Raw genomic sequence first — 25,043 nt, forward strand, 5'->3', positions numbered from 1 at the left:
ATTGCATCGCATCAGTACAGGAGTACATGCGATGCGATGCGATACGATGCGATGTCCATTAGTACCTATTAACTTTAAAATAAAAAAAAGTGGCTAAAATCACATCTCATCGCACCCGCAAAGTACAGTACATGGCATCGCATCCACTTCAAGTGCCAAAATCGTACATGGTACAAAATGCACAGCACACAAAATTGGTGCGTGTATGGGCATCTTAAGGGCTGAGTTCAATTAGGGACAAGCTTATTTTATGCAACCTGTATACATTGGGGGTATTCTGATTCAGTCGGTTCCCCACGCGTTTGCACAGGGACCGATTGTTTGGGACTGCGTATAGGTTTTATGTGCATGTGCAGCCGCTGTGTGGGAGCAGACAGCGACCATCGAATGATTTATCTGCCGCACCCCAGGCTGCGAATGGATGATTATGCAATGGTGTAGTTACTGTGTGGCAGATCCCGCGGCTGTTTGGAGGAGCAAGCGCCAGCAAAGACTGTTGTGGGCACAGTGACACCGATTGACAGGCAGCCATCAAGAGTGGGGTTTAATAAAGAGTGTACAGATGGGGCAGGTCCCATCTTTGCAGGGGATGGCGATGGCGACGCCAGCCGCCATCCCCCGCCAGCGCCATCTGTATAACGAGAAGGGGACGCGCGCGCACGAGAGGCGCGCGCGTCCCCTTCCGACGGTGGAGATGGACAGGGTTCCCGTCGCCCCGCGGACGGAGATTGAGACACGCGTGCGCGAGAGACGCACGCGCGTCTCAGTCAGATGGTGAGGCAGGGCACTGGTGGATCGCCAGCGCTGACGTTCTGGCGATTCGCCAGCAAGGAAGAGGCCTGCCCCATTTGTATGTTCAATAAATTGGCTGGTTGGGCAAGCACTCCAGAGCTGTGTGAGTGGGGAGGAGCGTCTATAATAAGTTGGGGGGTGGGGGACTTGTGTGTAGAGACTATAATGAGTAATGGTGTTTTATGTGCTTTAATACATTTTGCTGGTGGTTTTTATTATGTCAAAACAGGTTAATGGCTCAACTGTGTGCATTCTATAGATTGTAAGCTTGCGAGCAGGGCCCTCCTACCTCTATGTCTGGTTGTTTCTACCCAGTTTGTTTAATCACTGTTGTTTCCAAATGTAAAGTGCAACGGAATATGCTGCGCTATATAAGATAATGTAAATAAATAAATGTGTTTCAGCACTGTATATGTATTCTCTATGTGTGTGTGTGTTGGCAGTGTGTATATATGCTATATATCGATTTTCGCGTGAACGTCCCATTTTTTGGGGACGTTCCGGGGGCTGGCAGCGTCCCGCAGTGGCAGGGGGGGGGGGGGGGGGAGTTGGTAGTCCCCCGTATTACCCGACGCTGGGCGCATCTATTCCTGCAGGCAGAGGGACTGACTGCGTGGCCAGCAGCTCACAGTGCATAATATGATGTAACAGTATGTTCTATTGTGTTGGTGTAAGGTAGCCTTTTCCTGCAAGTCCACGCCTCTTGAAACAAGGCCACACCCCCTTTCGGGGGAGCAAATATTTTCTCTTTTGAAACGTCTATGAGGTGGCAATACATTTTTTAGTGCACTGGGATCCAAATTGTCTCCTCTTACCCACCGCTTCTGCTATATAAGCAGCTAAATCACGGACAGCCATACAAGTCCCTCAGTCCCAGCAACCCGGGTAGAGTCCGCCCCAGGGAGTATTGACGCCCCCTCCACCTCCTATAGTCCTGCCCTGGTGTCAATTATTTTCTCAGGCTTTTAAGTGGTATATTAATTTTGAGCCTGATAAATGTAAACCCAGTGGTTTACTTTACCAATATGGCCCATTCCAGGAGGTACAACATTCTCTGCTGTCGAACCTCCTTCTGAATGTAAGATTCCTGTCACCTGTGTGGAATTACTTAATTGATAAGAAAAGTGTTCAGCTCAGCTGACAGCAACCATGAATTATGCGGGAAGTCCAGATACGGAGCCTCTCTCCCTCCTGGAATGGGTCGTGTTGGGAGGTACAGTATGTAGGCATTTCTATTACTCACGGACCCAGACAAAGTAGAAGTTGTCAAAGTTGTCTACGGTCTGGGCCTGGACCAATGAATGAGCTGCATTACCAGTGCTATTGCTAATGGTGTACAGAGGAGGAGTGCTGGATGTCTGCGATCTCGCCCCTCAGGGTGCACAGGGAAGCAGACGCCCCCATGTCTTGTTCCAAGTCCTTGGCTGCAGAAAGCTTGGTCTGTCTAGGCTTGTTGTGAATGACAGCCAGCTTTCTGCCGTTCCTTGCTATTCCTCATGTCATCCAACTAAGGGAAAGAAAAGCATGTACTGACATCATCACCCAGGTGCACTGTGCATTCCCTGCAGGGTTCCCACTCAGCGGGCGTCACCCACGTTCCTCTTCCTCCAATAACTTGGGCTGTCAGGGCCAAGAATCCACTGAGTTCAATTAATCTGAGGAGGCAAAGCTATTGCTGGGCACCATTCTGCTATCATTACGCATAGCACAGATGTAACATGTACAGAGAGAGTTACATTTGGGTGAGTTATTTTGTTTCTGTGCAGAATAAATAATGGCTGTTTTATTAGACTGCAATATAGCATACCTCCCAACTTCTACTCCGAAGGACCCAGGACACTGGCATGCGTGGCCTAACGGAAGGGGCGTGGCCTATACCAGAGGCTCTCCTGCGAGGCCACCCCCCCTTTTCCATCGCTGTGGGGGCATGCCCAGCAGCTCCATCAGCTTCTGGCTATGCCCCAGCCCCTCTGGCTGCAGGAATAGATGCTGTGCGCATGCGGGTGCGATCTCTCTTCCTTCTCCCGCACATCATCCAGGGAGAGAGGACTGACTGCCTCTGCAGCTGCCTCTCTCCCCAGTCAGCACCCAGCAGCTTGTGCTCTGCTGGGGAGAGAGAGGCTTCTGCTGCAGCAGCAGCAGTCAGTCTTTTCTATGAATGAATGGGCAGATGGGTGAGTTAGGTGGAAGAAGGCAGCAGGACCCTTCAGCAAGCCTGGGCCCAGCTTAAAAGTAGCCCCCCCCCCCCTTCTTTATTGACGCCACTGGCAACCAGCCATCTGAAGAAGCATAAGTCTACTCAGATTGGCTGCTAAAACTGTAGCTGGGGCCAGTAATTGTGCATTGGGAAAGATGCAGACACTAACCTTGACACGCCCAGTAAACTGGACTGACATGCCCCTCCCCATTTTGAAACAACCATTCTCCCCACCCCCAAAGAGCCGCAGCATGTTAATTAAGCTACAGCTTCCCTAACACTGCAACTGCAGCATGGCAGCATATCAGACCCTACAACTGTACCGTTTTAGCCAGTACAGTACCGTTTTTTTGTGGTCTGTACCGGCTAAAACTAATGTCAATAACAACACACCATTCACAAATATTATGACAATGTATTTATTTAGCCCAGAGATTACCTTTAAACCATTTCTTCGGCTTTAATTAACAACATGTTCGCAGAGTATTCCAAATCGAAGATACATGGAAAGAGTAAAATAGTTTTATCACAATGTAATCAAGTAACCTTGGCAGGAAAAAAAATCACCAGATATCTTTTATGATGAATGAAATCAAGCGACCATGTGAAGGTGCATTAGCCTTCAGATCAGTGAAAGATCTGGAAACAAGTTGAGTGTAGACTAGCAGATAAATAATGTGGTAACATCACATGAGGATAAGCATAAGATAAAATGGTACTCTTTACCTAGAAGGGCGCCCATCGCGGTGATCGCGGGCATCGCGGGTAGTACATTAACGGCACCCGCGAACACCGCGATTTCCCATAGGGTTCAATGTTAAATTTAGTGGTGACCGCGATTTTACATTCAATGCTTCAATGCCCGCGATTTTGACATAGGAATCAATGTTAAATGGGCTACAGAGCCCAAATAGGCACAATTAACCCTTAAATGTCCCCCCAAATTTTTAACGCCACCCCACGATCCACGCCAACCCGAAGCGTGGCGAGCGCAGCGAGCCCGCGAGGGGCGGCGGTACGTGTCCTCCGACCTTTTCATGCCCTACTATCCACGTCGGCGTGGAGTTGAGAATAGAATAGTGTGGCGAGCCACCGAGGCCCGAAGCGTGGCGAGCGGATGCGGATACCTTCACAGTTATACGCGTCCCCTCGCGGGCTTCACAGGTGTCCGTGGCGACGCGGACACCTGTGAAGTCCGCCAAGGGACGCGTTTACCTGTGAAGGTATCTGCGCTCGCCACGCTTCGGGCCTCGGTGGCTCGCTGCGCTCGCCACACTATTCTATTCTCAACTCCACGCCGACGTGGATAGTAGGGCATGAAAAGGTCGGAGGACGCGTACCGCCGCCCCTCGCGGGCTCGCTGCGCTCGCCACGCTTCGGGTTGGCGTGGATCGTGGGGTGGCGTTAAAAATTTGGGGGGACATTTAAGGGTTAATTGTGCCTATTTGCGCATTGAACATTGATTCCTGTGTCCAAATCGCGGGCATAGAGGCATTTTACATTAAAATCGCGGTCAATCAGCATTTTTAACATTGTTCCCTATGGGAAAATCGCGGTCATCGCGGGCACCCGATTTTTATGTACCCGCGATGACCGCGATTTTTTACCCCCGACGCCCGCGATTCCAATCGCGGGCGCCGTTCTAGGTAAAGAGTACCGATAAAATATACCCTTAATACCCCTTTCAGACAGAAAAAAAGACCCGGGAATTTCCCTGCTCTTGCCGTGTCGACCCGGGTTTTTCTTCTGTCAGAAAGGGTCAACACAGGTCTAAAGTTCCGGGACTTCGACCCAGGTATTTACCTGGGTTTTTCCCGTGTCAGACACGTGTTTGCGGCTGTGTGAAAGGGTCCGACCCGTGTTTTTCTCCCGACAATTAAAAAAAACATGCTGATTGGCTGTGCAGCATGGCGCTGCGCGATTGGCTGATCTTTTCAGCTTCCCTGAAGGCGTGGCAGTGGCGTGCAGCGCAACACTGGACAAAATCAGGGCTCTCCTCCAGTGCAAATACCTGCGTCGAGTGGAAGCCCTCTCCACCAAAAATTGTGCCTTCCTCCTCCTGGCATAACACTGTGCCAGGTAGCATAGTGTAATGCTGTGTAACACGGGGGAGATATATTGCTCAGCCATATATGGCTGAGCAATATATGGCTGAGCAATATATTGCTCAGTTTCTCCTTAACATCAGCGACCAGAGATGGTCGCTGATGTAAAAGAAACTGCCGGGGGGAGCCCGGCAGTGGAAATCAGCTGGTCGCAGGAGCATGTTCCTGCGACCAGCGATCACCACAGGGGCAAAAACGGGAGCGCGCACCCGGCGATATATCGCCGGTGCACACTCCCATTGCGGGCAATATGGTCGCTCAGCGACCATATTTCCCGCGATTTTGCCCTAAATCGCCCCCGTGTGTACGCACCTTAAGCATCTGCATAATGCTCTGATTTGCTGTAAGCAGCAAAACACACAGAGAACTCATGACCTCCAGGTTCTGCAACTTGTCAGCCATGTTTAATGCAATGCAGTGAGCAGACACCTCCCACTTTTCATGATCTCATCTCTGTGTGCCTTTAAAACTGTCCTTTTCTTATGACACACAGAGTTTTGCAGGAAAAATCCGGCTTCTGTGTGAAAGGGGTCGACACGGGAAATACCCAGGTTTTTGCTCCTGTGTGAAAGGGGGTCAGCCCCTTGCTGCCTAGTTCTACCTGGGTTTTTTCTGTCTGAAAGGGGTATCAGAATTTAATTCCGTGACGAGGCAAGAATCGGTAATTATTTTAAGAAATGATAAAATACTGTAGATATTTTTTTTTAAATACATATTTAAGTACTTTTCGTTATCATGTGATCATTGGGGATAATTCAGATCTGAACGCTGCTAAGCGAATGTGCCGCAGCCAGCGAACAGGTAGATGAATCGGGCCCACTAATCACAACTTTACCAACTCTCCCACATTGGCTGGTGGAGTTGCAAATAGACCAAGCCCCTTTATGTGAAGCCACACCACAATTTCTGATCTACACTTCAAGAAAGTTGGGAGGTACAGTATAGGTCTAAAGTGCAAGGGGCAGATTTATCAAGTGGCGGCATTTCCCATAGCAACCAGATTGTAGCTATAATCTATGTAGCACATTTAAGATGATATCTACAGGTGTGGATCAGTTGGTCACCAGAAGTTGTTAGACAGTCATTAGGTTGACATGCATTTAGGTTGACATGTGTCTAGGTCGACATGAGTGTAGGTTGACATGGGTTGGGTCTACAGGGTCATTAGGTCGACAGGGTCGTTAGGTTGACAGCCAAAAGGTCGACATGGGGTTTTTCACTGTTTTTACCCGAATGTCGACATCGTCGACAAGGAAACAGGTTAAAGTGCACCACGTCCCCTCGCATGGCTCGCAGCACTCGCCATGCTTCGGGCTTGGTGCCTCGCTAAGCTCGACACACTATTTTATTCTCCCATCACGTCCTGGTGGATGGTAGGGCATGAAATACCACCTGTCGGCACATATCGGCTCAAAAAAACAGTGATAAATCCCATGTCAACCTTTTGACCCTGTCGACCTAATGGCCCTGTCTACCTAACTCATGTCGACCTAGACACATGTCAACCTAAATGCATGTCGACCTAATGGTGTCGACCTAATGACGGTCTGAATGGATGCTATAAGCAATACCTCCACTTGTCACCTTGAGATGGTTTTATAAATTTCCCCTCAGAGGAGGCTACAAATTTGTTGGATGAAACCACATTCATGTAATTGCAGCCTATCAATTCACAGGTAAAAACAGTTGTATCACTGGCATTCAGTGACTTCATTGGATTCAGTCTCATTAGTACTAACTCCGCCTACAAAATGTCTGCCTTCTAGTTAAAGGAAGTTAAATCTGAGCACAGATCTATTATATTTCTTAAAATATTAGCACTGGCTAAGAAGCAATGATGCAATTCAGACGCTTATAGAAACGTCACATACTCTGGTGTTTATTTACTTTGATAGGAGTTTTATTAAAGGTGCGCACCTCCCAACTGTCCCGATTACAGCGGGACAGTCTGGATATTTGGAGACTGTCCCGCTGTCCCTTCGGCAGGTGGCAATATTGGGGGAAGCTTCAGATCACTGCTGTTAGGCTCGTCCCCGAAACTGGCGAAAATACTGTAGATACCGAATGGGTTTTATAGACAGGATACAGGTTGGGGCCTCTCTCCCCACATCTATCCTAGTAAACATGGCTTTATTATACATAGATATACATACATGTAATGTCATATACACATATATATATATATATATATATATATATATACACACATATAAATCTGTACAAGCTGGGACTGACACTAACTATAATGCATACCTGCCAACTTTTTAAAACTCCTCTCTGGGAGAAGCTGGAGAGGAGTGAAAGGGGGGCTGGACGAGGCTACGTTTTGGGGGCGGGCGAGGCTGATGTCACCAAGCCCCGCCCCCACAACCGACAGCCGCATTAATTCATGGGTCCGTGGATTGGGCTAAAATAATGCGAAATTACGCGATTTGATGCATTTTTGCCCCGCCCCCCTCCCCGCGGACCCATGAAATTCAGAAATTTATACCACGGGGAAGGGGGGGGGGGGGGACAGGAGCTGTGGCTATAATGCGGGAGACTTGCCTACCTTCCCGGGGGGCCGGGAGGGAGACCCATTTTGCGGGACCCTCCCGGCCATTCCAGGAGGGTAGGCAAGTATGCTATAATGGACATTTAGCAACTATGGGGGTTATTCAGACCTGATTGCAAATTCGCATCTGCCCCAACCCATTCCTTCATGTGGGAGATCCTTCTGAAACCTCTAAACAGGCTGCAGCTTTGTATACATGGTCACGGGACACTTATACTATGTGCAGACACCTCACTACCAACCAGTGATGCCCATTCATCCTTATATCAGGAGAGATACCGATGCTTATGATTCCAGTTGCTTGTAATCGCTTTCGGTTGTGTACATAGGGGTATGGGTCATAGGGTCGACATATATTTAGGTTTTGACCACTTAAGAGCAACACATGAAATAGGTAGACGTGGGTCGGAAAGTCAATACAACTGATACATTAAGTCGACATGAGTTTTTCACGTTTTTTTGTTTTGTTCTGAATGTCGACATGAACCCCATATCAGTGTACCGCGTCCCTTCGCATGGCTCGCTGTGCTTCGGATCCTATCGTATTCGCCTTCCACGCCCTAGTGGATGGTCAGGTCGGCTAAAAATAAAAACCATGTGAAAAACGCATGTCGACTCTCCCATTGTCGACCTAATGCTTGTGTAGACCTAAGACCTGTCAACCGTTAGTGGACGACCTAATGTATGTTGACCTTCATAGTGTCAACCTAGCGGCTGTATCCCGTACACAGATGCGGACTCTTTAACCTTTACATCTGCACACTATTCCTTGTGCAGATTGTGATAGTGATTTGTGTGCACATTACACAGCTGCAAATGTATTTATTTTTTGTGGACTTTGGACTTGCTAATCATGTCAAGTGAAGTGAGGCAAACGCTCACATCACATCCACCAGCGCCATGGCAACTGCATACATATACTCAGCCTTGGCGCAAAAGCATAGGGCCTAATTCAGACCTGGTTGCTCATCTGCAAAGTTGCAGATGACTGTAACTAGATAGCCGCCGCCGAGACAGACAGAAAACCTGCGCAAATCTGTGAGTTCCAGTCTGTGTACATGTGAGTAAGTCTGACCCTTCTACAGTTCTGCGACAGGCAGACCGAAGCACGCACTGGCGTCACACATCCTCCCTTAAAACGCCTGGGCAGGCCTGCATTTTTCTTTTTGGACACTCAGTTAAAAAAAAAAAAAAGTTTGGTTACCACCCCCCAAACGCCAGCTTCCTGTCAATCCAGTTTGCTATTTGGGCTCGCGCATGCACACTACGATTTGTGCACATGAATGTCATTCCATGATCAAACGGATTGCAAATTCGCACAACAGCGATCAACTTTGAATCAGCCCCATAGACTTCCGAAATGAGTGTCTGATCATGAAGAGTGGACGCGCCAATAGAGACACTGGAGGCTTGTTTCTCTATGTACATGATCTCATCTGATTATGGAAACTGGATTGATACGCATTTCTGCTTGCAGACATTCCCTGTTTCCTACCTTAAACAATACCTTCCTGTCAATAACTGCGCTGAAATTCTCAGCGAGAGCGGCATCGCAACTCTACCGCGGTGCATGTACAGTCTACCATTAATTGCTCAGTCTTGTGGACATTGACCATGTATTCAAGCTGGAATTGGGCCCTGTGTGTATTGTGTTTTCTCCTTTGGACTCTTTAGCAAACAAAGCACTTTTTTTTTTTTTTTTCTCAAATGGACAAAACCATGCTGCACTGTAGGTGGGGCAGATGTAACGTGGGAACCAACCCCCAGTGCTGTGAGGCAGTAATACTAACCATTACATCGTCCATGCTGCTGTTTTTGTTCCTACACAATTGTTAAGTTCTGGGTAGCACAGTAATCTGTCCCTCTCCCCCTCTAATTCTTGTGTTCAGCTAAGAACATGTAAGTCACATGGGTCTTCAACCTGTGGCCCCCCAGATGTTGTGAAACTACATGTTCCAACATGCATTGCCACATTTTTTTCCTATGAGAGCATACCAAAACTGTCAGTGCATGCTGGGACATGTAGTTCTACAACATCTGGAGGGCCACAGGTTGAAGACATGTGATGTAAGATAAATGTGTAACTGGTGATTGCACAAGGAAGCAGGTGGAGATCCTGAGGTCCAACGGCACCGTGCTCCTCTCTGGTGTAGTGTGATTTCCCAGCATGGTTTATTTTATATGTATATGAAATTGCCTACTTCTGGTTATGTGTAATGTGTCACATGAGCTTTGCTGTATTGGTCACATTGTGTACTGTTGCAGGTTGGACAGGCGGCCTACTCTGCCTCCAAAGGGGGAATTGTAGGAATGACCCTCCCTATCGCTCGAGATCTGGCTCCACTTGGCATCAGAGTCGTGACAATCGCTCCTGGTACTTTCCTTTTTATATCTGTTTTACTTACATAAATGTGACCTGCTAGGGCAGGGAAGGGGAACCATTGGCCTTCAACTGTTGTTAAACTACACATACAAGAATGCCGTGCAACTATTGAGCATTGTCAAAAAGCAAAACTGTAGCAGAGCATGCTGGGATGTTTACTTCAGCAACAACTGGGAGCCAAAGGTTCCCCATCCTTGCACTAGGGAACCATTTGTTTATACTACCTGATGCCTACACATAGTGAAGGCAGCCATTTTGTGTCCAGCACTAATGTTCTTGGGAATGATGCCTAGTCATACATCTATGACCAGCCCTACATGGATAGTAGTTGGGGGATTCTTCATTGAGGTCATTTATTGCTGGCAATAAAGTTACGTTTGCCAGGCATCCTTGTGATCCCCCTCAACTTAGTCATATGGGACACCTGTAGTAAAGAAAGAGGGTCCCAATTATACAGATATAAGTAGTTTACATAAAGTGTCAGCAGCCATTTTATTTCTTAAGCAACTCTTTATGCAATTGCAGCCAGGAAATTCACTACAAACTATAAATTCTGATTAGAGTTTTTCTGAAATAGAAGGCATTACCACACAAAATGGCTGCCTATGTTGTGTCTGTGACTGATGCTCTCTGTGAGACTGTTACAGCTGAGGAAGCCTGATACAGATGTGTTTGCAGTGCTAACAAAGCAGCAGCAAACTGTGAGGCAGCCGCCTACAAGCGAACAAACGTCCACCAAAGCCATCACAACATGCTCGGCAACTGAGTGCGAGTGGTCCCATTGTGCCTTCATGGCTGTTCAAGAATATACATGGGAGTTGTGATGTCGCCATTTTTTGTATGCATATAAGATCGCCTTCTTTTTGCAGACACTCCCCGCTATCTCCGTGACTGAGTTTTCACTGCGAGCAGCATTGCAAGTTTACCTTGGTGCCGTGTGCTGTCTCCCTGTTGTACACTTCCTCCTTAGTCAATACTAGATATGAGTGACTTTTTTCGTTGTGCTGTTCTCCCACATTGGCTGGTGGAGTTGCAAATAGACCAAGCCCCTTTATGTGAAGCCACACCACAATTTCTGATCTACACTTCAAGAAAGTTGGGAGGTACAGTATAGGTCTAAAGTGCAAGGGGCAGATTTATCAAGTGGCGGCATTTCCCATAGCAACCAGATTGTAGCTATAATCTATGTAGCACATTTAAGATGATATCTACAGGTGTGGATCAGTTGGTCACCAGAAGTTGTTAGACAGTCATTAGGTTGACATGCATTTAGGTTGACATGTGTCTAGGTCGACATGAGTGTAGGTTGACATGGGTTGGGTCTACAGGGTCATTAGGTCGACAGGGTCGTTAGGTTGACAGCCAAAAGGTCGACATGGGGTTTTTCACTGTTTTTACCCGAATGTCGACATCGTCGACAAGGAAACAGGTTAAAGTGCACCACGTCCCCTCGCATGGCTCGCAGCACTCGCCATGCTTCGGGCTTGGTGCCTCGCTAAGCTCGACACACTATTTTATTCTCCCATCACGTCCTGGTGGATGGTAGGGCATGAAATACCACCTGTCGGCACATATCGGCTCAAAAAAACAGTGATAAATCCCATGTCAACCTTTTGACCCTGTCGACCTAATGGCCCTGTCTACCTAACTCATGTCGACCTAGACACATGTCAACCTAAATGCATGTCGACCTAATGGTGTCGACCTAATGACGGTCTGAATGGATGCTATAAGCAATACCTCCACTTGTCACCTTGAGATGGTTTTATAAATTTCCCCTCAGAGGAGGCTACAAATTTGTTGGATGAAACCACATTCATGTAATTGCAGCCTATCAATTCACAGGTAAAAACAGTTGTATCACTGGCATTCAGTGACTTCATTGGATTCAGTCTCATTAGTACTAACTCCGCCTACAAAATGTCTGCCTTCTAGTTAAAGGAAGTTAAATCTGAGCACAGATCTATTATATTTCTTAAAATATTAGCACTGGCTAAGAAGCAATGATGCAATTCAGACGCTTATAGAAACGTCACATACTCTGGTGTTTATTTACTTTGATAGGAGTTTTATTAAAGGTGCGCACCTCCCAACTGTCCCGATTACAGCGGGACAGTCTGGATATTTGGAGACTGTCCCGCTGTCCCTTCGGCAGGTGGCAATATTGGGGGAAGCTTCAGATCACTGCTGTTAGGCTCGTCCCCGAAACTGGCGAAAATACTGTAGATACCGAATGGGTTTTATAGACAGGATACAGGTTGGGGCCTCTCTCCCCACATCTATCCTAGTAAACATGGCTTTATTATACATAGATATACATACATGTAATGTCATATACACATATATATATATATATATATATATATATATATTCATATATATATACACACATATAAATCTGTACAAGCTGGGACTGACACTAACTATAATGCATACCTGCCAACTTTTTAAAACTCCTCTCTGGGAGAAGCTGGAGAGGAGTGAAAGGGGGGCTGGACGAGGCTACGTTTTGGGGGCGGGCGAGGCTGATGTCACCAAGCCCCGCCCCCACAACCGACAGCCGCATTAATTCATGGGTCCGTGGATTGGGCTAAAATAATGCGAAATTACGCGATTTGATGCATTTTTGCCCCGCCCCCCTCCCCGCGGACCCATGAAATTCAGAAATTTATACCACGGGGAAGAGGGGGGGGGGGGGGGACAGGAGCTGTGGCTATAATGCGGGAGACTTGCCTACCTTCCCGGGGGGCCGGGAGGGAGACCCATTTTGCGGGACCCTCCCGGCCATTCCAGGAGGGTAGGCAAGTATGCTATAATGGACATTTAGCAACTATGGGGGTTATTCAGACCTGATTGCAAATTCGCATCTGCCCCAACCCATTCCTTCATGTGGGAGATCCTTCTGAAACCTCTAAACAGGCTGCAGCTTTGTATACATGGTCACGGGACACTTATACTATGTGCAGACACCTCACTACCAACCAGTGATGCCCATTCATCCTTATATCAGGAGAGATACCGATGCTTATGATTCCAGTTGCTTGTAATCGCTTTCGGTTGTGTACATAGGGGTATGGGTCATAGGGTCGACATATATTTAGGTTTTGACCACTTAAGAGCAACACATGAAATAGGTAGACGTGGGTCGGAAAGTCAATACAACTGATACATTAAGTCGACATGAGTTTTTCACGTTTTTTTGTTTTGTTCTGAATGTCGACATGAACCCCATATCAGTGTACCGCGTCCCTTCGCATGGCTCGCTGTGCTTCGGATCCTATCGTATTCGCCTTCCACGCCCTAGTGGATGGTCAGGTCGGCTAAAAATAAAAACCATGTGAAAAACGCATGTCGACTCTCCCATTGTCGACCTAATGCTTGTGTAGACCTAAGACCTGTCAACCGTTAGTGGACGACCTAATGTATGTTGACCTTCATAGTGTCAACCTAGCGGCTGTATCCCGTACACAGATGCGGACTCTTTAACCTTTACATCTGCACACTATTCCTTGTGCAGATTGTGATAGTGATTTGTGTGCACATTACACAGCTGCAAATGTATTTATTTTTTGTGGACTTTGGACTTGCTAATCATGTCAAGTGAAGTGAGGCAAACGCTCACATCACATCCACCAGCGCCATGGCAACTGCATACATATACTCAGCCTTGGCGCAAAAGCATAGGGCCTAATTCAGACCTGGTTGCTCATCTGCAAAGTTGCAGATGACTGCAACTAGATAGCCGCCGCCGAGACAGGCAGAAAACCTGCGCAAATCTGTGAGTTCCAGTCTGTGTACATGTGAGTAAGTCTGACCCTTCTACAGTTCTGCGACAGGCAGACCGAAGCACGCACTGGCGTCACACATCCTCCCTTAAAACGCCTGGGCAGGCCTGCATTTTTCTTTTTGGACACTCAGTTAAAAAAAAAAAAAAGTTTGGTTACCACCCCCCAAACGCCAGCTTCCTGTCAATCCAGTTTGCTATTTGGGCTCGCGCATGCACACTACGATTTGTGCACATGAATGTCATTCCATGATCAAACGGATTGCAAATTCGCACAACAGCGATCAACTTTGAATCAGCCCCATAGACTTCCGAAATGAGTGTCTGATCATGAAGAGTGGACGCGCCAATAGAGACACTGGAGGCTTGTTTCTCTATGTACATGATCTCATCTGATTATGGAAACTGGATTGATACGCATTTCTGCTTGCAGACATTCCCTGTTTCCTACCTTAAACAATACCTTCCTGTCAATAACTGCGCTGAAATTCTCAGCGAGAGCGGCATCGCAACTCTACCGCGGTGCATGTACAGTCTACCATTAATTGCTCAGTCTTGTGGACATTGACCATGTATTCAAGCTGGAATTGGGCCCTGTGTGTATTGTGTTTTCTCCTTTGGACTCTTTAGCAAACAAAGCACTTTTTTTTTTTTTTTTTCTCAAATGGACAAAACCATGCTGCACTGTAGGTGGGGCAGATGTAACGTGGGAACCAACCCCCAGTGCTGTGAGGCAGTAATACTAACCATTACATCGTCCATGCTGCTGTTTTTGTTCCTACACAATTGTTAAGTTCTGGGTAGCACAGTAATCTGTCCCTCTCCCCCTCTAATTCTTGTGTTCAGCTAAGAACATGTAAGTCACATGGGTCTTCAACCTGTGGCCCCCCAGATGTTGTGAAACTACATGTTCCAACATGCATTGCCACATTTTTTTCCTATGAGAGCATACCAAAACTGTCAGTGCATGCTGGGACATGTAGTTCTACAACATCTGGAGGGCCACAGGTTGAAGACATGTGATGTAAGATAAATGTGTAACTGGTGATTGCACAAGGAAGCAGGTGGAGATCCTGAGGTCCAACGGCACCGTGCTCCTCTCTGGTGTAGTGTGATTTCCCAGCATGGTTTATTTTATATGTATATGAAATTGCCTACTTCTGGTTATGTGTAATGTGTCACATGAGCTTTGCTGTATTGGTCACATTGTGTACTGTTGCAGGTTGGACAGGCGGCCTACTCTGCCTCCAAAGGGGGAATTGTAGGAATGACCCTCCCTATCGCTCGAGATCTGGCTCCACTTGGCATCAGAGTCGTGACAATCGCTCCTGGTACTTTCCTTTTTATATCTGTTTTACTTACATAAATGTGACCTGCTAGGGCAGGGAAGGGGAACCATTGGCCTTCAACTGTTGTTAAACTACACATACAAGAATGCCGTGCAACTATTGAGCATTGTCAAAAAGCAAAACTGTAGCAGAGCATGCTGGGATGTTTACTTCAGCAACAACTGGGAGCCAAAGGTTCCCCATCCTTGCACTAGGGAACCATTTGTTTATACTACCTGATGCCTACACATAGTGAAGGCAGCCATTTTGTGTCCAGCACTAATGTTCTTGGGAATGATGCCTAGTCATACATCTATGACCAGCCCTACATGGATAGTAGTTGGGGGATTCTTCATTGAGGTCATTTATTGCTGGCAATAAAGTTACGTTTGCCAGGCATCCTTGTGATCCCCCTCAACTTAGTCATATGGGACACCTGTAGTAAAGAAAGAGGGTCCCAATTATACAGATATAAGTAGTTTACATAAAGTGTCAGCAGCCATTTTATTTCTTAAGCAACTCTTTATGCAATTGCAGCCAGGAAATTCACTACAAACTATAAATTCTGATTAGAGTTTTTCTGAAATAGAAGGCATTACCACACAAAATGGCTGCCTATGTTGTGTCTGTGACTGATGCTCTCTGTGAGACTGTTACAGCTGAGAAAGCCTGATACAGATGTGTTTGCAGTGCTAACAAAGCAGCAGCAAACTGTGAGGCAGCCGCCTACAAGCGAACAAACGTCCACCAAAGCCATCACAACATGCTCGGCAACTGAGTGCGAGTGGTCCCATTGTGCCTTCATGGCTGTTCAAGAATATACATGGGAGTTGTGATGTCGCCATTTTTTGTATGCATATAAGATCGCCTTCTTTTTGCAGACACTCCCCGCTATCTCCGTGACTGAGTTTTCACTGCGAGCAGCATTGCAAGTTTACCTTGGTGCCGTGTGCTGTCTCCCTGTTGTACACTTCCTCCTTAGTCAATACTAGATATGAGTGACTTTTTTCGTTGTGCTGTTCTCCCACATTGGCTGGTGGAGTTGCAAATAGACCAAGCCCCTTTATGTGAAGCCACACCACAATTTCTGATCTACACTTCAAGAAAGTTGGGAGGTACAGTATAGGTCTAAAGTGCAAGGGGCAGATTTATCAAGTGGCGGCATTTCCCATAGCAACCAGATTGTAGCTATAATCTATGTAGCACATTTAAGATGATATCTACAGGTGTGGATCAGTTGGTCACCAGAAGTTGTTAGACAGTCATTAGGTTGACATGCATTTAGGTTGACATGTGTCTAGGTCGACATGAGTGTAGGTTGACATGGGTTGGGTCTACAGGGTCATTAGGTCGACAGGGTCGTTAGGTTGACAGCCAAAAGGTCGACATGGGGTTTTTCACTGTTTTTACCCGAATGTCGACATCGTCGACAAGGAAACAGGTTAAAGTGCACCACGTCCCCTCGCATGGCTCGCAGCACTCGCCATGCTTCGGGCTTGGTGCCTCGCTAAGCTCGACACACTATTTTATTCTCCCATCACGTCCTGGTGGATGGTAGGGCATGAAATACCACCTGTCGGCACATATCGGCTCAAAAAAACAGTGATAAATCCCATGTCAACCTTTTGACCCTGTCGACCTAATGGCCCTGTCTACCTAACTCATGTCGACCTAGACACATGTCAACCTAAATGCATGTCGACCTAATGGTGTCGACCTAATGACGGTCTGAATGGATGCTATAAGCAATACCTCCACTTGTCACCTTGAGATGGTTTTATAAATTTCCCCTCAGAGGAGGCTACAAATTTGTTGGATGAAACCACATTCATGTAATTGCAGCCTATCAATTCACAGGTAAAAACAGTTGTATCACTGGCATTCAGTGACTTCATTGGATTCAGTCTCATTAGTACTAACTCCGCCTACAAAATGTCTGCCTTCTAGTTAAAGGAAGTTAAATCTGAGCACAGATCTATTATATTTCTTAAAATATTAGCACTGGCTAAGAAGCAATGATGCAATTCAGACGCTTATAGAAACGTCACATACTCTGGTGTTTATTTACTTTGATAGGAGTTTTATTAAAGGTGCGCACCTCCCAACTGTCCCGATTACAGCGGGACAGTCTGGATATTTGGAGACTGTCCCGCTGTCCCTTCGGCAGGTGGCAATATTGGGGGAAGCTTCAGATCACTGCTGTTGGGCTCGTCCCCGAAACTGGCGAAAATACTGTAGATACCGAATGGGTTTTATAGACAGGATACAGGTTGGGGCCTCTCTCCCCACATCTATCCTAGTAAACATGGCTTTATTATACATAGATATACATACATGTAATGTCATATACACATATATATATATATATATATATATATATATATATATATATATATATATACACACATATAAATCTGTACAAGCTGGGACTGACACTAACTATAATGCATACCTGCCAACTTTTTAAAACTCCTCTCTGGGAGAAGCTGGAGAGGAGTGAAAAGGGGGCTGGACGAGGCTACGTTTTGGGGGCGGGCGAGGCTGATGTCACCAAGCCCCGCCCCCACAACCGACAGCCGCATTAATTCATGGGTCCGTGGATTGGGCTAAAATAATGCGAAATTACGCGATTTGATGCATTTTTGCCCCGCCCCCCTCCCCGCGGACCCATGAAATTCAGAAATTTATACCACGGGGAGGGGGGGGGGGGGGGGGACAGGAGCTGTGGCTATAATGCGGGAGACTTGCCTACCTTCCCGGGGGGCCGGGAGGGAGACCCATTTTGCGGGACCCTCCCGGCCATTCCAGGAGGGTAGGCAAGTATGCTATAATGGACATTTAGCAACTATGGGGGTTATTCAGACCTGATTGCAAATTCGCATCTGCCCCAACCCATTCCTTCATGTGGGAGATCCTTCTGAAACCTCTAAACAGGCTGCAGCTTTGTATACATGGTCACGGGACACTTATACTATGTGCAGACACCTCACTACCAACCAGTGATGCCCATTCATCCTTATATCAGGAGAGATACCGATGCTTATGATTCCAGTTGCTTGTAATCGCTTTCGGTTGTGTACATAGGGGTATGGGTCATAGGGTCGACATATATTTAGGTTTTGACCACTTAAGAGCAACACATGAAATAGGTAGACGTGGGTCGGAAAGTCAATACAACTGATACATTAAGTCGACATGAGTTTTTCACGTTTTTTTGTTTTGTTCTGAATGACGACATGAACCCCATATCAGTGTACCGCGTCCCTTCGCATGGCTCGCTGTGCTTCGGATCCTATCGTATTCGCCTTCCACGCCCTAGTGGATGGTCAGGTCGGCTAAAAATAAAAACCATGTGAAAAACGCATGTCGACTCTCCCATTGTCGACCTAATGCTTGTGTAGACCTAAGACCTGTCTACCTAACTCATGTCGACCTAGACACATGTCAACCTAAATGCATGTCGACCTAATGGTGTCGACCTAATGACGGTCTGAATGGATGCTATAAGCAATACCTCCACTTGTCACCTTGAGATGGTTTTATAAATTTCCCTTCAGAGGAGGCTACAAATTTGTTGGATGAAACCACATTCATGTAATTGCAGCCTATCAATTCACAGGTAAAAACAGTTGTATCACTGGCATTCAGTGACTTCATTGGATTCAGTCTCATTAGTACTAACTCCGCCTACAAAATGTCTGCCTTCTAGTTAAAGGAAGTTAAATCTGAGCACAGATCTATTATATTTCTTAAAATATTAGCACTGGCTAAGAAGCAATGATGCAATTCAGACGCTTATAGAAACGTCACATACTCTGGTGTTTATTTACTTTGATAGGAGTTTTATTAAAGGTGCGCACCTCCCAACTGTCCCGATTACAGCGGGACAGTCTGGATATTTGGAGACTGTCCCGCTGTCCCTTCGGCAGGTGGCAATATTGGGGGAAGCTTCAGATCACTGCTGTTGGGCTCGTCCCCGAAACTGGCGAAAATACTGTAGATACCGAATGGGTTTTATAGACAGGATACAGGTTGGGGCCTCTCTCCCCACATCTATCCTAGTAAACATGGCTTTATTATACATAGATATACATACATGTAATGTCATATACACATATATATATATATATATATATATATACACACATATAAATCTGTACAAGCTGGGACTGACACTAACTATAATGCATACCTGCCAACTTTTTAAAACTCCTCTCTGGGAGAAGCTGGAGAGGAGTGAAAAGGGGGCTGGACGAGGCTACGTTTTGGGGGCGGGCGAGGCTGATGTCACCAAGCCCCGCCCCCACAACCGACAGCCGCATTAATTCATGGGTCCGTGGATTGGGCTAAAATAATGCGAAATTACGCGATTTGATGCATTTTTGCCCCGCCCCCCTCCCCGCGGACCCATGAAATTCAGAAATTTATACCACGGGGAAGGGGGGGGGGGGGGGGGGACAGGAGCTGTGGCTATAATGCGGGAGACTTGCCTACCTTCCCGGGGGGCCGGGAGGGAGACCCATTTTGCGGGACCCTCCCGGCCATTCCAGGAGGGTAGGCAAGTATGCTATAATGGACATTTAGCAACTATGGGGGTTATTCAGACCTGATTGCAAATTCGCATCTGCCCCAACCCATTCCTTCATGTGGGAGATCCTTCTGAAACCTCTAAACAGGCTGCAGCTTTGTATACATGGTCACGGGACACTTATACTATGTGCAGACACCTCACTACCAACCAGTGATGCCCATTCATCCTTATATCAGGAGAGATACCGATGCTTATGATTCCAGTTGCTTGTAATCGCTTTCGGTTGTGTACATAGGGGTATGGGTCATAGGGTCGACATATATTTAGGTTTTGACCACTTAAGAGCAACACATGAAATAGGTAGACGTGGGTCGGAAAGTCAATACAACTGATACATTAAGTCGACATGAGTTTTTCACGTTTTTTTGTTTTGTTCTGAATGTCGACATGAACCCCATATCAGTGTACCGCGTCCCTTCGCATGGCTCGCTGTGCTTCGGATCCTATCGTATTCGCCTTCCACGCCCTAGTGGATGGTCAGGTCGGCTAAAAATAAAAACCATGTGAAAAACGCATGTCGACTCTCCCATTGTCGACCTAATGCTTGTGTAGACCTAAGACCTGTCAACCGTTAGTGGACGACCTAATGTATGTTGACCTTCATAGTGTCAACCTAGCGGCTGTATCCCGTACACAGATGCGGACTCTTTAACCTTTACATCTGCACACTATTCCTTGTGCAGATTGTGATAGTGATTTGTGTGCACATTACACAGCTGCAAATGTATTTATTTTTTGTGGACTTTGGACTTGCTAATCATGTCAAGTGAAGTGAGGCAAACGCTCACATCACATCCACCAGCGCCATGGCAACTGCATACATATACTCAGCCTTGACGCAAAAGCATAGGGCCTAATTCAGACCTGGTTGCTCATCTGCAAAGTTGCAGATGACTGCAACTAGATAGCCGCCGCCGAGACAGACAGAAAACCTGCGCAAATCTGTGAGTTCCAGTCTGTGTACATGTGAGTAAGTCTGACCCTTCTACAGTTCTGCGACAGGCAGACCGAAGCACGCACTGGCGTCACACATCCTCCCTTAAAACGCCTGGGCAGGCCTGCATTTTTCTTTTTGGACACTCAGTTAAAAAAAAAAAAAGTTTGGTTACCACCCCCCAAACGCCAGCTTCCTGTCAATCCAGTTTGCTATTTGGGCTCGCGCATGCACACTACGATTTGTGCACATGAATGTCATTCCATGATCAAACGGATTGCAAATTCGCACAACAGCGATCAACTTTGAATCAGCCCCATAGACTTCCGAAATGAGTGTCTGATCATGAAGAGTGGACGCGCCAATAGAGACACTAGAGGCTTGTTTCTCTATGTACATGATCTCATCTGATTATGGAAACTGGATTGATACGCATTTCTGCTTGCAGACATTCCCTGTTTCCTACCTTAAACAATACCTTCCTGTCAATAACTGCGCTGAAATTCTCAGCGAGAGCGGCATCGCAACTCTACCGCGGCGCATGTACAGTCTACCATTAATTGCTCAGTCTTGTGGACATTGACCATGTATTCAAGCTGGAATTGGGCCCTGTGTGTATTGTGTTTTCTCCTTTGGACTCTTTAGCAAACAAAGCACTTTTTTTTTTTTTCTCAAATGGACAAAACCATGCTGCACTGTAGGTGGGGCAGATGTAACGTGGGAACCAACCCCCAGTGCTGTGAGGCAGTAATACTAACCATTACATCGTCCATGCTGCTGTTTTTGTTCCTACACAATTGTTAAGTTCTGGGTAGCACAGTAATCTGTCCCTCTCCCCCTCTAATTCTTGTGTTCAGCTAAGAACATGTAAGACATGGGTCTTCAACCTGTGGCCCCCCAGATGTTGTGAAACTACATGTTCCAACATGCATTGCCACATTTTTTTCCTATGAGAGCATACCAAAACTGTCAGTGCATGCTGGGACATGTAGTTCTACAACATCTGGAGGGCCACAGGTTGAAGACATGTGATGTAAGATAAATGTGTAACTGGTGATTGCACAAGGAAGCAGGTGGAGATCCTGAGGTCCAACGGCACCGTGCTCCTCTCTGGCGTAGTGTGATTTCCCAGCATGGTTTATTTTATATGTATATGAAATTGCCTACTTCTGGTTATGTGTAATGTGTCACATGAGCTTTGCTGTATTGGTCACATTGTGTACTGTTGCAGGTTGGACAGGCGGCCTACTCTGCCTCCAAAGGGGGAATTGTAGGAATGACGCTCCCTATCGCTCGAGATCTGGCTCCACTTGGCATCAGAGTCGTGACAATCGCTCCTGGTACTTTCCTTTTTATATCTGTTTTACTTGCATAAATGTGACCTGCTAGGGCAGGGAAGGGGAACCATTGGCCTTCAACTGTTGTTAAACTACACATACAAGAATGCCGTGCAACTATTGAGCATTGTCAAAAAGCAAAACTGTAGCAGAACATGCTGGGATGTTTACTTCAGCAACAACTGGGAGCCAAAGGTTCCCCATCCTTGCACTAGGGAACCATTTGTTTATACTACCTGATGCCTACACATAGTGAAGGCAGCCATTTTGTGTCCAGCACTAATGTTCTTGGGAATGATGCCTAGTCATACATCTATGACCAGCCCTACATGGATAGTAGTTGGGGGATTCTTCATTGAGGTCATTTATTGCTGGCAATAAAGTTACGTTTGCCAGGCATCCTTGTGATCCCCCCCCCCCCTCAACTTAGTCATATGGGACACCTGTAGTAAAGAAAGAGGGTCCCAATTATACAGATATAAGTAGTTTACATAAAGTGTCAGCAGCCATTTTATTTCTTAAGCAACTCTTTATGCAATTGCAGCCAGGAAATTCACTACAAACTATAAATTCTGATTAGAGTTTTTGTGAAATAGAATGCATTACCACACAAAATGGCTGCCTATGTTGTGTCTGTGACTGATGCTCTCTGTGAGACTGTTACAGCTGAGGAAGCCTGATACAGATGTGTTTGCAGTGCTAACAAAGCAGCAGCAAACTGTGAGGCAGCCGCCTACAAGCGAACAAACGTCCACCAAAGCCATCACAACATGCTCGGCAACTGAGTGCGAGTGGTCCCATTGTGCCTTCATGGCTGTTCAAGAATATACATGGGAGTTGTGATGTCGCCATTTTTTGTATGCATATAAGATCGCCTTCTTTTTGCAGACACTCCCCGCTATCTCCGTGACTGAGTTTTCACTGCGAGCAGCATTGCAAGTTTACCTTGGTGCCGTGTGCTGTCTCCCTGTTGTACACTTCCTCCTTAGTCAATACTAGATATGAGTGACTTTTTTCGTTGTGCTGTTCTTACTCTAGGAAAGGTTTAAATTATTAATAATGACCCTTTTTTTCTTGTGAGGCGTTATGGAGTCTGGTCCCCCCCGCTAAAGCCCCATACACACTGGGTGATTTTGAGTTTAAAGCAGCTCAGTTTGTTGTACCAGCTGCTTTCCGCTCCAAAGCGGCCTAGTGTGTACGGGAGAGTGGTGATGCGCGCTCTGGCATCATCGCCAGCCGCGCCACTCATCTATTACTCATGGTATTACCAGCAGATGAGACAGGGTGGACATCTTTCAATAGCGTCCGACTATGGAAAGCTGTCCACGCCCTGGAGAAATCACTGGGCAGGGGGAAATCGCTTGGTGTGTATGCACTTTGCTTGAACACCGTTGGCTTATTTAGTACCTTCAATTTTTATATTTAAACATCTGTTCTCAAGTATGAATATTGCAAAAACCTAGACAGCTAGTGAGCCTTGGGGACCAATATTGGAAAACACTTTTTTTTTTTTTTGTGTAAGATTTTTCTGTGCTCCGGAACACTGCAAAATGTCACTGAATATTCTGTCTTTCCAGGCTTGTTCGCAACCCCTCTCCTCCTTGGTCTCCCTGAGAAGGCAAGAGAATTCCTGGCCAAGCAAGTACCTTTCCCCAGCCGACTGGGCCACCCTGAAGAGTATGCCTACCTGGTACAAACCATTGTAGAAAACCCCATGTTGAATGCAGAAGTCATTCGTCTGGACGGTGCCCTTCGTATGCAGCCTTAAGAAAGTTAGAATCTTACGGGGAACCACCAAACCTTCCGTCCACGTCTTAAAGCATTGCTACCGGGTTACACTAGGAGTTGTAAGGCTATTGAGGCATTGATGCCAGGAATGTACCCAGAAATCTATCACTAGATTATTCTAGAAGACGTGGAAGGCCAGCCAGATTTTCTGGAACTGTGATTTTGACCTAATTCTGTTTATGCGGTTTGTAGGATAAAATTAGTTTTCTGATTATCGGATGCTTCTGCTTTTTGATTCATTTTGTTCTTCTCATTGAACATAACAAGTGTTCATTTGGTGTGGGTGGAAATGCATAAGGAACGTCATGTGATACATAACACCAATGGAAACAAATAAACTATGGAAATACATCAGATAACAAAGGTGCATTTTATTTTTTTTTTAACAATTTTATTTACAGTTTCTTATATAGCGCACACATATTCGGCAGCGCTTTTACAGAGAATATTTGAACAATCACATCAGTCCCTGCCCCAGTGGAGCTTACAATCTATATTCCCTACCACATGTACACACACATACAGACATTCTAGGGTTAAGGGATTGTGGCAGGAGTACCCAGAAGAAACCCACACAGGTGCGGGAGAATATACAAACACCGCACAGTTAGAGCCATGGTTGGAATTGAACCCATGACCTCAGTGCTGTGAGGCAGTAATGCTAACCATTACACCCATCCATACTGCCCACTTTGCAATATTAACATGGCTGTGGAATCATGTTACCATGGGCGTGGGGTGGGGTGGCTGAGGTAGGGGGTGTTTAATGGGTAGCAGGGAGTGTGTGATGGGGGGCAGAGAGTGCAGTGGTTGGGGCAGGGTCTGTGTGATTGGGAGAGGGGGGCATGCAATGAGACACAATTGCATATGAAAAATCTCATCGAGGGTAATCTAACTGACTATGGAACTGGAGAAATGTTCTAATACCCAGACTACCAATGATTCCCCCAAATTTACCGTTTAATTTTAAACAAGTCCAGTTCCTGATACGTTTGCTTTGCCATGACCATAAATAAAGCACAAGATCAAACACCTAATGTAGCTGGAGTTGATCTAAGTGGGAAATGTTCTTCCCAGGACAACTTCTTGTGGCCCTTTCGCGTGTTACATAAAAATATATATATATATCTTTTTGTATTCATGTCCAGAGGAAAAATTACAAATGTGGTCGATTTAAAGAAATATATTATAAGGCACTAATTTTTTTTTTTTATGTAAAAACATCACTGTTACTAGAAATAATGTACCTG

The 25,043-nt window shown here is 46.2% G+C and overlaps 1 long non-coding RNA gene across 1 annotated transcript; it reads left to right on the forward strand.

Moving 5' to 3' along the window:
- The first annotated feature begins 21,864 nt into the window (after positions 1-21,864).
- Positions 21,865-24,156, forward strand: LOC146056593 (uncharacterized). Its single transcript, XR_014469362.1, has 2 exons — positions 21,865-22,008; positions 23,583-24,156. It is a non-coding gene; the product is annotated as an uncharacterized LOC146056593 (long non-coding RNA).
- The last annotated feature ends 887 nt before the right edge of the window (positions 24,157-25,043 follow it).

The sequence above is a fragment of the Crinia signifera genome, unplaced genomic scaffold (genome assembly GCF_055691185.1).
Source record: "Crinia signifera unplaced genomic scaffold, ASM5569118v1 HAP2_SCAFFOLD_83, whole genome shotgun sequence".
In the NCBI taxonomy this organism is placed as follows: domain Eukaryota; kingdom Metazoa; phylum Chordata; class Amphibia; order Anura; family Myobatrachidae; genus Crinia; species Crinia signifera.